A 12878-nucleotide genomic window follows, 5' to 3' on the forward strand; every position below is an offset into this window, starting at 1 on the left:
TTGGTTGAAGCTGGAGGTTTAATGCTGCGGTTGGCCCTAATGCAATCAGACAGTAACTCATCTTAACTAGTCCTTGTGCCATGTGTGCCATTAAGATACATTTATTGTTTTTTTTTGTTATTCCTCAATGCTCAAACATCCCATTTTACTCATTTGACCAAAGCAGTGATTGTCAGAGTGTGGTATAATTCCTCTTGAGCTGGGATGGTACCGTAGACTATGTCTGAAATATTGTGTATTTATCACCATCGTGGCTAAAGAGAAAGCCATACAGCGTTGTGCATTTGCAGGACCAATAGTTAAGCCATTATGAAGAATTATGACAGTCCAACTTTTAGTTAGCCAGCCTACTTCTTCATTCAGGGAAGGTGTCTCTATAAAATTGGACTGCATGCTTTTACACATTGGTTTGAGAGCTACAAGTTCCATCATGATCTATTTAGTAAAAATAGACAATAGAGTAACTGAAACACCAGGTTCGTTCAATTTTAACGTGATTTTTGTACCACTACCCAATATCAACGATTTTTTTTTTTACTCAACTCTGCCAAGTAATCAAACCAACCGGCTCCCAAAACTTTGTCAATAGTGAAAGCAATTAAAAGCTATTTAAAGTGACAAAAATGGCTGTGGTCACTTAAGTGATCATTGGGCCAAAGCGGTGTCAAGGGAATGTCTTATGGTGGTGTTGGGGGATTGGGGGTGTTTGAGTATTTTATCATTTTGTTTATTTTGTGGGTCTTTTTTAATGATCTTGGCTCAGGACCACCCCCTTCTCTCTCTACTGCACTTTCTCCCTAGCCATTCGTAATGACCGCACCATTCCTCCAAAAAGCCATTGCGGGTCTGATTTTTTTTCCCTTTTGGCTTGGCTCCTCTCTAACATGCCTGGGAAGGGCAAGGAAAGGAAATGGGTGGACCGGTCGCTCTTGGTTCCCTCCGAGTTGAGTGAGGGAGAAGCCAAGCAATCCAGTGTTTTTTTGCCTCAGGATGATATATGTATATACTTCTTGAACTGGTCACCACTCAATCGTAGGGCACACATGGACAAACCACCATTTACATTTATATCCATGGCCAATTTTGACTTTTCAATCAACCCACCGTGCATTTTTCTGAGCGGTACTCAGACTACAGAGTACTTAATCATTAGGTGTGTGTAAAAACCTTAAAAGCACACATTAAGAGGAGAAAAAAAATGTTGTCCGGCAACCTGCCAGATTGTGAGGTCACATGGTGCTAACCCGGTCATGTCTGCCTCCCGCCCAACCGCCAGTCGTGTATTTATGACGTGTCGGCTGCCGACTGGAGCTTGTGAGGTCAAAGCCATCAAAGACAACGCAACATCTGTTCTCATCTTTCACACCTTTTTCCTCAGACCTCCCTGCTTTCGTTTCCCTCTCATTGGAAACACTGATTTCAGGCAGGGAGATAAAATAACACAAGAGCTTAATATTCTGTCAAATACCGAATTCACGTGAAGTCGGCATCTATTTTTTTTAAGCCAGGAGTGGCGAACACGCGGCTCTCGAGTAGCATGCGGCTCTTGACCAAAATTAATCTGGCTCTTTGCCTCTTAACATATTTTGTATATAATTTTGATCATATCAGGCCCCATTAAAATCAAATAATACATTATATTTAAGAAATAATTTGGCAGATTGGATTTTTTTATGCGCCCGTGTTACTCTTTGACTCAAAGTTTAAAATGTTTGCCCTTGCATCTAACTGATTTAAGCTCTCTGACAACATTCCACTGGAAACATCTTGGGCGGAATGTATAGAATTCATAACTGTATCTAAAAAAAAACACCAGTGTCAGTCAATGCGAATTTAATAATATTAGAAAAAATAATGATACAATATCCCACAGGTATTATACTTTCATTAAAAGGGGCTATTAATGGGATTTGGGTGGCAGGTTTTCACGGGCGAGAGACCACACAGGGGGTAAACCCGTATTTGTACATGCTTAATCTGATTACAACTTGGAAACAGAGCGACACGGACTTCACTGGAATGTTGACATCCACCAGATCACCTTCTCATTGGCTAGTGTGCAATATTTAACCACAGCACAACATTGGTAACACTTGTAAGATGTATCAATAGATGACGCTAGTGTTGTAGTTGAAAAATCTGCCTTTACAAAGATAACGCCTCTTTGGTAGTGACAAAATCAGAGTACGTCAGTCAGCACAGATTCTCTGATTATGAGCTACCGGGCACTCTCCTGGGTCCAAAGTCAGTGACCTCACTAATGTTCTTCCGAATGAATGGACAGAAATTTTACTGCCACACACATGCACACACACTTGCTCATATATACACACAGGAATGCATACACTTAAATATCTAGTAAAGAATGTATTCCCAGAAGAATAGAAACTTGTGTCACTCTTCAGACATTTTCCCACTTGCAATCATCAGGTGTGGACTACATGACCTCTATTCTATAAATACTGGGACTGGTCAGCCAATTGGTTCAAATTTGTGTATTGAATAAATGGGTATTTTTGCTTTTCTTAGGTATTTACTCCTGAAGTATTGAGGGATGTGACTGACATATGACAAGTTTGATCAAAAACATGATTTTCTAAAGCTAAATATACACTGATCGGCCACCAGAATCTAAAAAGGTGCATACCTTAACTTTGATTACGACACACATTTGCTGTGGCATTGTTTCAATAAGAATTTGCATGTCACAATATTTATTTCCATTTAGTGTTGCATTGATTTTTTTTAACTTTATAAGAGTTGGACATATGATCTAAGTCTCCTGCAGCAAATGTAAAAAAATCTCAATGAATTATCATCTATATATTTAATTTATTAGAATCCAAGAACTAACAATATATGTTCAAGTAATGGAAAAATAGGGAAAAACAGACAAAAAACAGCTTAAAAAAATAAATGGGCTGTTGGTGGTTAGAGTGAAAATAAATGTCGCAACTCAGCCAAATTATCCAAAAGTTTGGTACTTGCTCAGATATGTCCACCAAGAAATAGGGTGATAATACCACATTTTACAACAGTTTTTATCCGAAAATAAAATGCTACATATTTCTTCTTTAAACTGTTTCTGTGCCTGATTTAACAAAAGTTTATGGCGACCTTGAAGCTCATTATTTCTATTATTTCTTGCCAAATTGTTTAGAAAACCAACAAACTGGAGGTTAATCAAAATTCCACAAATTCACACAAGTGGAACAGATTTTGCAAGTTGCAAGTAAGATTTCAACTAAGCTAATTTTCTTTGAGAATAACATTTCGGTAGGTTGTCTAAACAGTGAAGACATCTTGAACGCCTCACTCTGACAGGTGTAGTCATCTGGTTGAGATCCTGCCAGTAGACATTTAGGTAAAGCTAAATATAAAACACACCTGCCATGCATCAAAATGAACCACTTGTTTGTTTTTCTCTCGCGTCTACCAGCATTTGACCCGCGATGGCCAATAAAGACGACGCGGGCGGTTTTGGACTAGACTGAAGTTGAACCATTGAGCATAAATGAGTCACCTGACGCTGGTTGCGCTCACATTTTCCCCGCAAACTTTTTAGTCAGTCAAAGAATGTATCTAGTTGCTGTGGTAATACGGAGGGTATTCCGCAGTAACATGTTTGTGTTGTGTTTTGGTAGCACAAAGACACCCATTTTGTGCGTGGGCCAAGTTAAGATCAGGAAAGCTGTGGCTCACGAGCAGCCGTGTTGTCTGATGATGGTTGCAATACTAAGTAGGAGATGACCTCAGGTGAAAAACTGCAATCCTGTCCATCATTTCTTACTTCTGTGTTTTACTTATTAAGCATTTGTTTATTTTTCTGGCTTGTACATTTCCCGTGGAGAGGATACAATCATTCTACTGTCCACTAAAGTTCATAGTTTATTAGAAAGACAGTGATAAATTGCTCTCAGCTTTAAAGTCAGTTAACCTTGACATTACCTTCGCCGTGGGTGAAGGAACATGCCTAAAAAAATAAGAAATTGTCACATTTTATATTACTGTACGTTTGTACCACTAAAAACACAGAAATCTATATTAAATAATGAATGGACAGAAAATGAATGGCGACAAGTGTGTACACATTTGAGAAAGGCTTTTTTCAAGCTAAGCATTTGACAGGAAATGTATTATTCTGTTAAGAGAAAGAAATTAGAATTGTCAGACTTGTTAAAAACACGTCTTTACTGATAGTAGATTTTGTCCAGTAAGAAATATTTCTCTGTATACTACCCATAGTGAAAGCCTTTTTGGTACGCCGTTGTCACTCAAACAATATGCTTTGCGGGACATTGAATACCTTGTATTCCAAAGCCAATACATGGTAAATTTGTGTTTTCCATTCAAACGAAGAAAATCAATGTTAATTTAGCATGAAAACTATTTGAAAGTGCTAGAGCGATTCTGACAGGATGTGACAACAACCGCGCTGTCAGGGGCCAAAACACAACAAATATGGCGTTATCTGTGTTTACACATCATAATATCTTATCTGGAGCGGTTTCTGCTTTCCAAATACTGTAGTACTGACAAATCTTTCTCCTTTCTCTGGGGCCCAAGTAGACATTCAATTTAAGGGAGGCCTTTGCACTCAGCATCTGTCCACCATGTTGTACTCATTTGCTCAGAGGAATAAATAATGAAATCATGACATGGAAAACTATTGTACTTTAACCACATTTCACAACTGTCTTAAACAGAAGTGTCTACTTTCCAGAGAGGGTGTACTCAATTATTATATGCATTGTACATTCACAACTGTACTGGTCTTCCTTCATTCAAATTACATTTAAAAACCCAGCGTGTTAAAGCAATTTTTAATTCCACTGTTTTTATGCAGTGTTTATTGTGTCTTAGTTTATTTTTAATAATTGTAGTGCCATTTTTAAGACATTTTGTACAGTTTACAAGCTATTTTACTCTTTTTTTAATCATTGGATTTTTTTAGTCTCTAGAAAACCCCTATTGTACTACAAATAAATATATTCGTATTTTATTATGAGCCTTCATAACATTAGTTAACATGTGGTGACTATAAAGCGTTATGTTTTAGCGTGCAACAGCTGTCCGAGGTCTATCAGAGTTTTATCTGTCATTGATATTTGCGTTCTTCAGTAACATAAAGGTTCATTTTTTTTAAAAGGCCGCTTTTCCTTGGTAACACATCTTCCAAACCTTCAAAGCAACACAATCATGCGAGTTTTTGCAACGCTGTGCTGAAAGGGTCTCTGTGGATTGCTGAAAAGCCAACCTGCACACTTCAGGCCAGGTCTTATTTTTATTCAGTTTTTGGCTTAGTGATTTTGTTACTTTAATATTTAAGTGTGATATTTAGGAGTAACTTCTCAGTCAGCACATATTTTGACAATTTTAAGCTATTATTTGTCCCTTTTATTTATATGCAATAATCAGTTCTTTGCTAATTTAAAGAACATAGTTATTCAAAAAAGGCACAAATGTATTTATTTGTATAGTTCAGGAAATATATATAACCTGTTATAGTTACTATCAGGCTCATGAAAAAAATAAATTAACATGATAGGATTTGCTATTGGAACAACTTTCATGTTTTTTTGCATATTTTTCCAAAATATTTTTGCTTATGTATCCACTGTACTACTTCGTCATTGCAAAGGCAATACCATATGAATTAATTTGATATCTAAATAATGGGGAGTTTCCACCATCTGTCTTCATACAAAGCGATTTTGGGGTTTGTTTAAGGAACTTTTGGTTTTGACCTGCTTCGTTCTTCTTACCGTGGCCATTCCAATTCAACATTTTAATCAAACACACATCTGGATTGCATTGAGAGCGATGATTACCATTGAGTAGACCACAGCAGCACTGATGTCACCTTTTTTGTTAGAAATAATAAAAAAATACCTGGTCTAATTGCATTTACCTTCCTGTCTGCTACAGGGTGAGACAGAATACTATTTAGAGACATTATCTGACAACTAAGTGAGATGAATGTTTTGTGCATGTATTTTGGATAGCATTGTATCACGAAAGATCAGACTTGGTATCGAGACCTCATTTAGAATGTCTTTATCTCGTCTTGATCTCGGTGAACAAACGTCCTGGTTTGTCACTGTCTTGTTCTCTCTAACCTCTGGTCTGATGCAGGTTTTGTCTTGACATAGTTTGGCTTTGAGTACAACACCAGTTCAGTGGATTTACGAATAAGCAATATTAGTCTTTGATGTAGGTAAAAACGGATGATTTGAATGTGTAAAGTAGCATCGGTGCCTGATAAAAACCCACACAACAACAGGGTGAAGACACAAATAGACCTTGGATTCTAGCTGAGTGGTTTGGACTGACAAGTGCAGTCCAACGAACCACTGTTTCATTGTGGCCTAATCCTACCCAGTTTGTCTTCAAATACTCATATTTTTTTAGCACTCATGGGCACACCTGCACAACGAAATGTGATCCAATTTAAAAGCTGTATCAGAACCTTTGTCCTCCTCGGGATTACAAAGTTAAGCTTCCCCAACCGCCAAGTGCGAGCCTACAAAATTGCTTTTAGGTATTGGAACCAATGTCCTATAATGATTTGCAATCACTGAAATGTAAAATATTCTGACATCATCACGATAGTCCGAGGTCTCGGCACTCTCTATATTTGGACATGTTCACCATTTGGACATTCCTGGACCATCTGCTTTCCATAGTCATTAAGTTCTGTTTTCACTCAAAATGACGTCTCGCTGTGTTGGTCTGTTTATTGTGGGACTTGAAAGTTATGTAAATGACCATTCAAAAAGATCATATGGTTCAAAACAGAAAGGGAATCTGACACTATGATGTTCCTATGGATGTAATGGTGAAATAAAACAAAGAAAAGTCATTCCCAATGCTTGTTCTTCAGACGAACCAATGAGTGAATGGTCCTGTTTCAGTGGCGTTGCCGACGAGTGACGTTCATTTCAGCTGGGAAGGGCTGGCAGTGAATAATCGCTGTTAGTGAGTGAGGCCCCACGAGATTAATTAAGACACAGTCAGTCAAGAGTCAGAGTCAAGGCTGCTTTTGGAAGATTGACTGTATGATTGTTTTTAAATGGACATACTTAAGTTAAGGATGTTGCTCTTGTTGAATGCACTCTATTCTGTTTTCCTAATGAATCAGTTCAACCAGTTGACAAGTGGGATATTTCAAAAGAGGAAGCCTATCTCAGCAGGAACAGCAAAGCTCGTCTGGAGATTCTCATGCTAAGCATCTTATCGCAAAAAAACAAAAGTGAAAAAAAACAAACTGAAGATGAATGACCTGCATCTTAATGTCCTCTGTCAACTATTCCACCATGCGGACATTGGGATCAAGTGTGTATTTTGCAATATGGAACGGGCAGATGAAAATATCTGGCTTGGGTCTCTGTGGAAAAGCGGACAATTATAGCACAAATGCTTTATTGCTAAGCCACAAAAAGTTCTCTAACTCGTCCATAATAAGGCAGCTCTATCCTCGAGAAAAGGCGTATTATGATCACAGGCAGGCAGAATTCATTACCACTGAACTGGACTTCTAAAAAAAGATGAAAGCTCGCATCTGGCCTGGCAAGGTGGCCCCAAAAGCAGGTCCGCGGCACCATCGCGTGCTATCCACCCTGTCTTCTAAAGCCTCAAAGTGAAGAGGATGAACAGAAACACATGTGACCCCAGAGTGATTTCACACCGCACAGTCGAGTAGGTCGTCCTCCATCTCCCTTTGTTTCAGGATGGTGTTTTGAACCGACAGGCCAGGGTTGCGCTAACACAGTCATAAACACTACATCAATCTTTCTTGGGATACCGTGGTGCGGTCGGGAAAGTCTTATATTTGCATTTTTGTCATTTTAGGGGTGGATGAGCACCTCCTAAGCAGTTAGAGAATGCAAAAGTTGAAATAATTTCTTTGGAAATGTCATTCAATAAAAACATTGAATTACTGAATTTCATCACAAACATTGGGTGACGAAGATCTTTTGCAGGATGGAATGTCAAAGCTTTGATGCCAGATCAACCTCTGGGCAGCAGGTCTCATAGTTAAGAAATTTGTCATTAAACTGCTATGCATATTTATACTCCATGTAAATATACATGTAGAGGTTAGCATGTCGGCCTCACTGCTCTGGGGTCCTGGGTTCAAGTGCAGGTCAGTCCATCTGTGTGAGGTTTGCATGTTCTCCCCGGGTCTGCGTGGGTTTCCTCCAGGTACTCCAGTTTCCTTCCACATTCCAAAAACAACCATGTTAGGCTGATTGGACACTCTAAATTGCCACCATGTTTGGGTGTGCATGGTTATCCGTCTACTTGTGCCCTGCGATCGGCGGGCAACCGATTCAGGGTGTCCTCCCGGATTGGCTCCACCACCTTCGAGACCCTAATGAGGATAAAGCGGTTCAGAAAATGAGAGAAATGAGAATATACTTGCAGCTTTTAAATTTCCTGGCATTAATCTGCCTCTCATAATTCTTTGAACAGAAGACAAGCTATAGATATAGGGTCATTGGTGGTGCCGTAGCCTATCCCAGCTGAATTAGTTGCCAGCCAATTACAAGGCACAAGGAGACAAACAACCATTCGTACACACACTCATAGCCACAGAAAATTTAGATGGGTCTATAAGTCACGTTTTGAGGGTCTGGGAGAAAACGAACATGCCACACGCTCACCATGATGCCCTAGTTTTTTTGTTTGTTTTTGTTTTGTAAAATGACAGTTATGAGGCATTTCGGGGGTGATGATCTGCTTTTATGTTTCACTTTAATTGTAGTTCGACCTGCTTCATTTTACTCAAAGAAAGACTGTTTTGTCAAGATTTGCGTGTGTTCTGACCATGCCGGTGGTTAACATGGCGTAACCCATTTGTTTGCTCTGCAATTGCCTTTGTCTTTCCGAGATTGTTTTAATTGTGGTGCAGCACTGACGTAAAGAGGGAGCAGTTGTCTGACGCCGCAATTGGGAGGGGTACTGAATCGTTTCCATTGTCTCAAACACAGTTGGCGGTGAGAGTAGTTTACTTGGATCCGCCCTGCATGGTGTAATTTGTGAGGGTTATATTGATAACATGCATTCGGCCGCGACGTGTTTGCCGGCAACAAGAAATGATGCCATATGTAAGCGTTGGGCCAAGGGGAGTTCAATTCAAGCCAGCCGCTTAAATGAATCATCGAGTGCGTTGCATGTGAAATGTACATTTGCGTGACTCGTTGTTTATTGCCCACGATCAGCTTTGAGACTGTCGGTCTTCTCTGGTGCCAAATTTGAGGCCATGCTTTTAAAGTATCTTTAGTTTCCCATTATAAGTAAGTGGTTTTTGTTGTGGTCACGTTCCCATTAGCTTTATTCTGAGAAAATCTAATGCTGCCAATATTTCTGGAGACAGGCACCTCTTTAGAATTTCATGTATAAATCTCATGCGCCATCTATAATGCATTCTGGGATTCAGGCTAAAACTAACCATTGTTCCTCTCATTTGATTAAGGGTCACATTAAGGCTGACAAATCTGCGTTTCTCAAATGTTTTTAAAGGAAAGGTGGCACAAAATGTATTATTTTTCAATTATTTGCGGACCACATCATCGTTATAAGATCCTTAATTGGGCTGTTGGCAGTTCTTGATGTTATGCTTTATCATGTAACTTTTTGTAATCATAGTTTAAGTATATCTTTGCTTTATTTAGCTGTTTCTGTGTTATAAATAGAAGAAACGTGACAAAGCGGCCCTTTCTCTCTTTGATTTTTCCTTTAAATTAAGTCTGTAACCATTTTTAATATACAATATGAAAATGTCTATGAATATTAATGTGGTAAGCTTTGCATACTTTTCATATGTCAAAGTATGAATATCAAACTGAAAAACGTATGGGTTAGTTTTACAACAAATGTTAGTCAAAAAACTTTCTATGTGATATTCTTTGCACATCAGAATTAAGAATTTAAATTTGGATAAAAGTGCATGTTGAACCAAAATTGATAACTTTAAGCTCAATTTCAGATGAATTTCCTTCAGTTATTTTCTGGCAACCTACTGTGATAGCATGTTTCTTCAGAACCTGGTGTTGGATGCAATCAATGATTTGTTATAGGAAACAAACACCTCACGTCATGTGAGTGGCTGTGTTTTCCTGTATAGGTTTATTTGGAAATAGAAGGTGCCACTTAACAAGCATGGCAGCAACTAGTTTCTATTTCGAGACATTACGACTACTAATGTTGATTAAGCGTTTTGCCAAGTACTCAAACTTGCCCTTGAATAGCTGGCACCTTCCATAATGGATGTAATTTGTCATCCAGAACATAAATAATGTTGTTTTTTTCAGGCTTTTATCATCCCACTGTGGATGAGCAGAAGCGATCTGTGTATTCTGTCAGGAATACTAAACGCTGAGCCTGTTGATGTGTTTACCAGATCCAAACTGCAGCACTGTGACTCATTCTTAAGTGTTACTTGTAGGCTTTAAAGAGGAAATTTCTGCTTTACAATTTGTCAATGGTTCCCCTGGCAATTAAGCCTTTGGAGTTTTATGACTGCCACCAATCAATTTTATAAGAGAAATCCCGAAACACCTGAACTAAAACTTAGACTATGAAAATGTTGCCTCCTTAAATTTGACTATAACTATATTTTTCCAACCAGAAATAAAATACAATATACATCAATGTTTTCCCATCAGACAGGAAGGCTGGTCCTTTCAGGAGCAACTTTTAATCATTTTGGGTGTTTTAGCTCCCCAAACTATACATATTAATGGTTTTAAAAGAAAGAAATGTCTGCTTTTGGATGCCCGACATTGAGAATAGTCTGTAAACCTAGTCTGCACGAACATTATTTCCCCCACATCATTACTACGTATTTACAAATGTTATTTAATACACTTTAAATCAACTGTAAATGGGTGGTTAACTACATATGTGCATCCATTTTTTACTTGCTGGAGAAACCAACAATATTTACAAATGCGCAATAAGAAAACAATAAAAATCACTACGTATTGCCCCTCAAATAATTTAATATTTAATTTTGCAATTTAACAATATGTTAACACAAATGTCAACCATAATTTTAAGAGTAACCCAACAGTACAGCTATGAAAAAACATAATGGACTGATCACTTTGTTCCAAATGGAGCTAAAGTGAGAATTTGCTTGAACTATTCCACATTGTCCTAATTTTTAAATTAGATTTTGGTCTTGCTTTTGTCACATCCTAGCTTGTCTGCATCTCGATCGTCAAACGCTCTTGGATAGTCTGTTCTTGCTCACAACACTGCAAGACCTTGTCTGGATAGATAGTCGAATAATGGATGGACTTCTATTGTAGTTGTTTTTCCACAATGATTGTCTATAGGTTTCATTGTCTGTCAGAAGAATGTTATGATAAGTAACAATTACGGTCCCATCCGAGTGGGTGACCATTGCAGTACCACGTGGACTGTATATACTTTCCCACAGCCTGTCCCCAGCCTGTTGGGACCGCTGATGGTATCTGCTGCTAAGTGTTTACCTCAAACATCACAAGATAAACTTCAAGTAGAATACTAAAATGATGGTCAAGCGCCTGGGGCTAAAAATGTGGACGACCAATAGCTGAGCTGTCAATCAACATGCATTGCGTATCAGTTGCCATTTTTTACATCCTCTTCTGCTCCTTATTACTCTTACATACTGTTGTTATTGATTTGGGATAACTGAAATGCCACACAATTATCTGCAAACTGATGTAGTTAATCCAAACAGTGACACACCCTACGATAGGATGTAATTACACAGTGTTCTGAACACTCCATCCCTTGAAAGAAGTTTTATGTCAAATTATAAGTGTAAAGTCTGAGAGAGCCCATAAAGTGTTTTGATATTTATCCATTAGACTCAAACCACAAGTGATGGTGAGCCATCACCACAGTATTAAGGTAAGTCTGGGTTCAGATCAAGAGGTCACATCCTTCAGTATTTGTCAAGTTGATGTACTACTGGCAGCGCAAGCGAGAAGGCCGCAGGATGTCGAGCCTCGAGCACTTTGCAGAATGTTGTTTTCTTTGGGCATACGGCGAATCTTGCACGGCATATTTTTGCTCCTTCCTGTATTTCACATTTGCATGGGGGAAAAACTCTTTCTTGTGTGTTTGGATTTCCATTGTGTGGACAACATAAAGGTCTCTGGGATGGGATGTGGGAAAAGGGAGTGTGCACTTTCGTCTAAGTGCATGTTTTGAAGTCTGTTTGACAACCTTGGTCAGCGGCTGATCTCAGAACATACTTGGAGTCGACTTTGCAGTAAGAGCACGGGAAACCAGCGATAGGTCTGCTACTGGGTAAATCCCACAATATAACATGTGGCGCGCATCCAGGGCATACAATGTTTAATCATTACGTTAAGTCTGGAGTACTTCAGAAATGTGAGAAATTCACTTAGAGTAATACGAAGTGACATGAAAGCCCATAGTTGATGAAGAATTTTGGTAATGTGGAAAGAAGAATGCTGTTTTTAATTTGGAAGTAACACTGGAAACAGCTTTGTCAAGTACGATTTGCCAAGACAAAATGCGGTTGTGGGCGAGGGCACTCTAGCCGCTCTGTCTTACACGCAGAACTCACCATAGCAGGATATGTTATATTGATTAGAGTTACAATCAGTGAATTATAAGACAGCTATCTTTTTCTGACCTGGATGCCTGTCAGACCTTTTGCACATTATACCTAGTACGACTGTATAGTCTTCAATAAAACTAAACTATGCATATGATAGTAAGCCAAACGAAATATGCAGACACATTGGAAGAACATACAATCTTTCACACTGTCCACCTCAAAAATTGGTAGAACAGAGGGATTACAGTAGAGCCAGGGTTTAGTCACGTGTGTTTTCCAAAAAGATTCGCTA

This window comes from Stigmatopora nigra, chromosome 9, assembly GCF_051989575.1.
Source record: "Stigmatopora nigra isolate UIUO_SnigA chromosome 9, RoL_Snig_1.1, whole genome shotgun sequence".
Taxonomy (NCBI): domain Eukaryota; kingdom Metazoa; phylum Chordata; class Actinopteri; order Syngnathiformes; family Syngnathidae; genus Stigmatopora; species Stigmatopora nigra.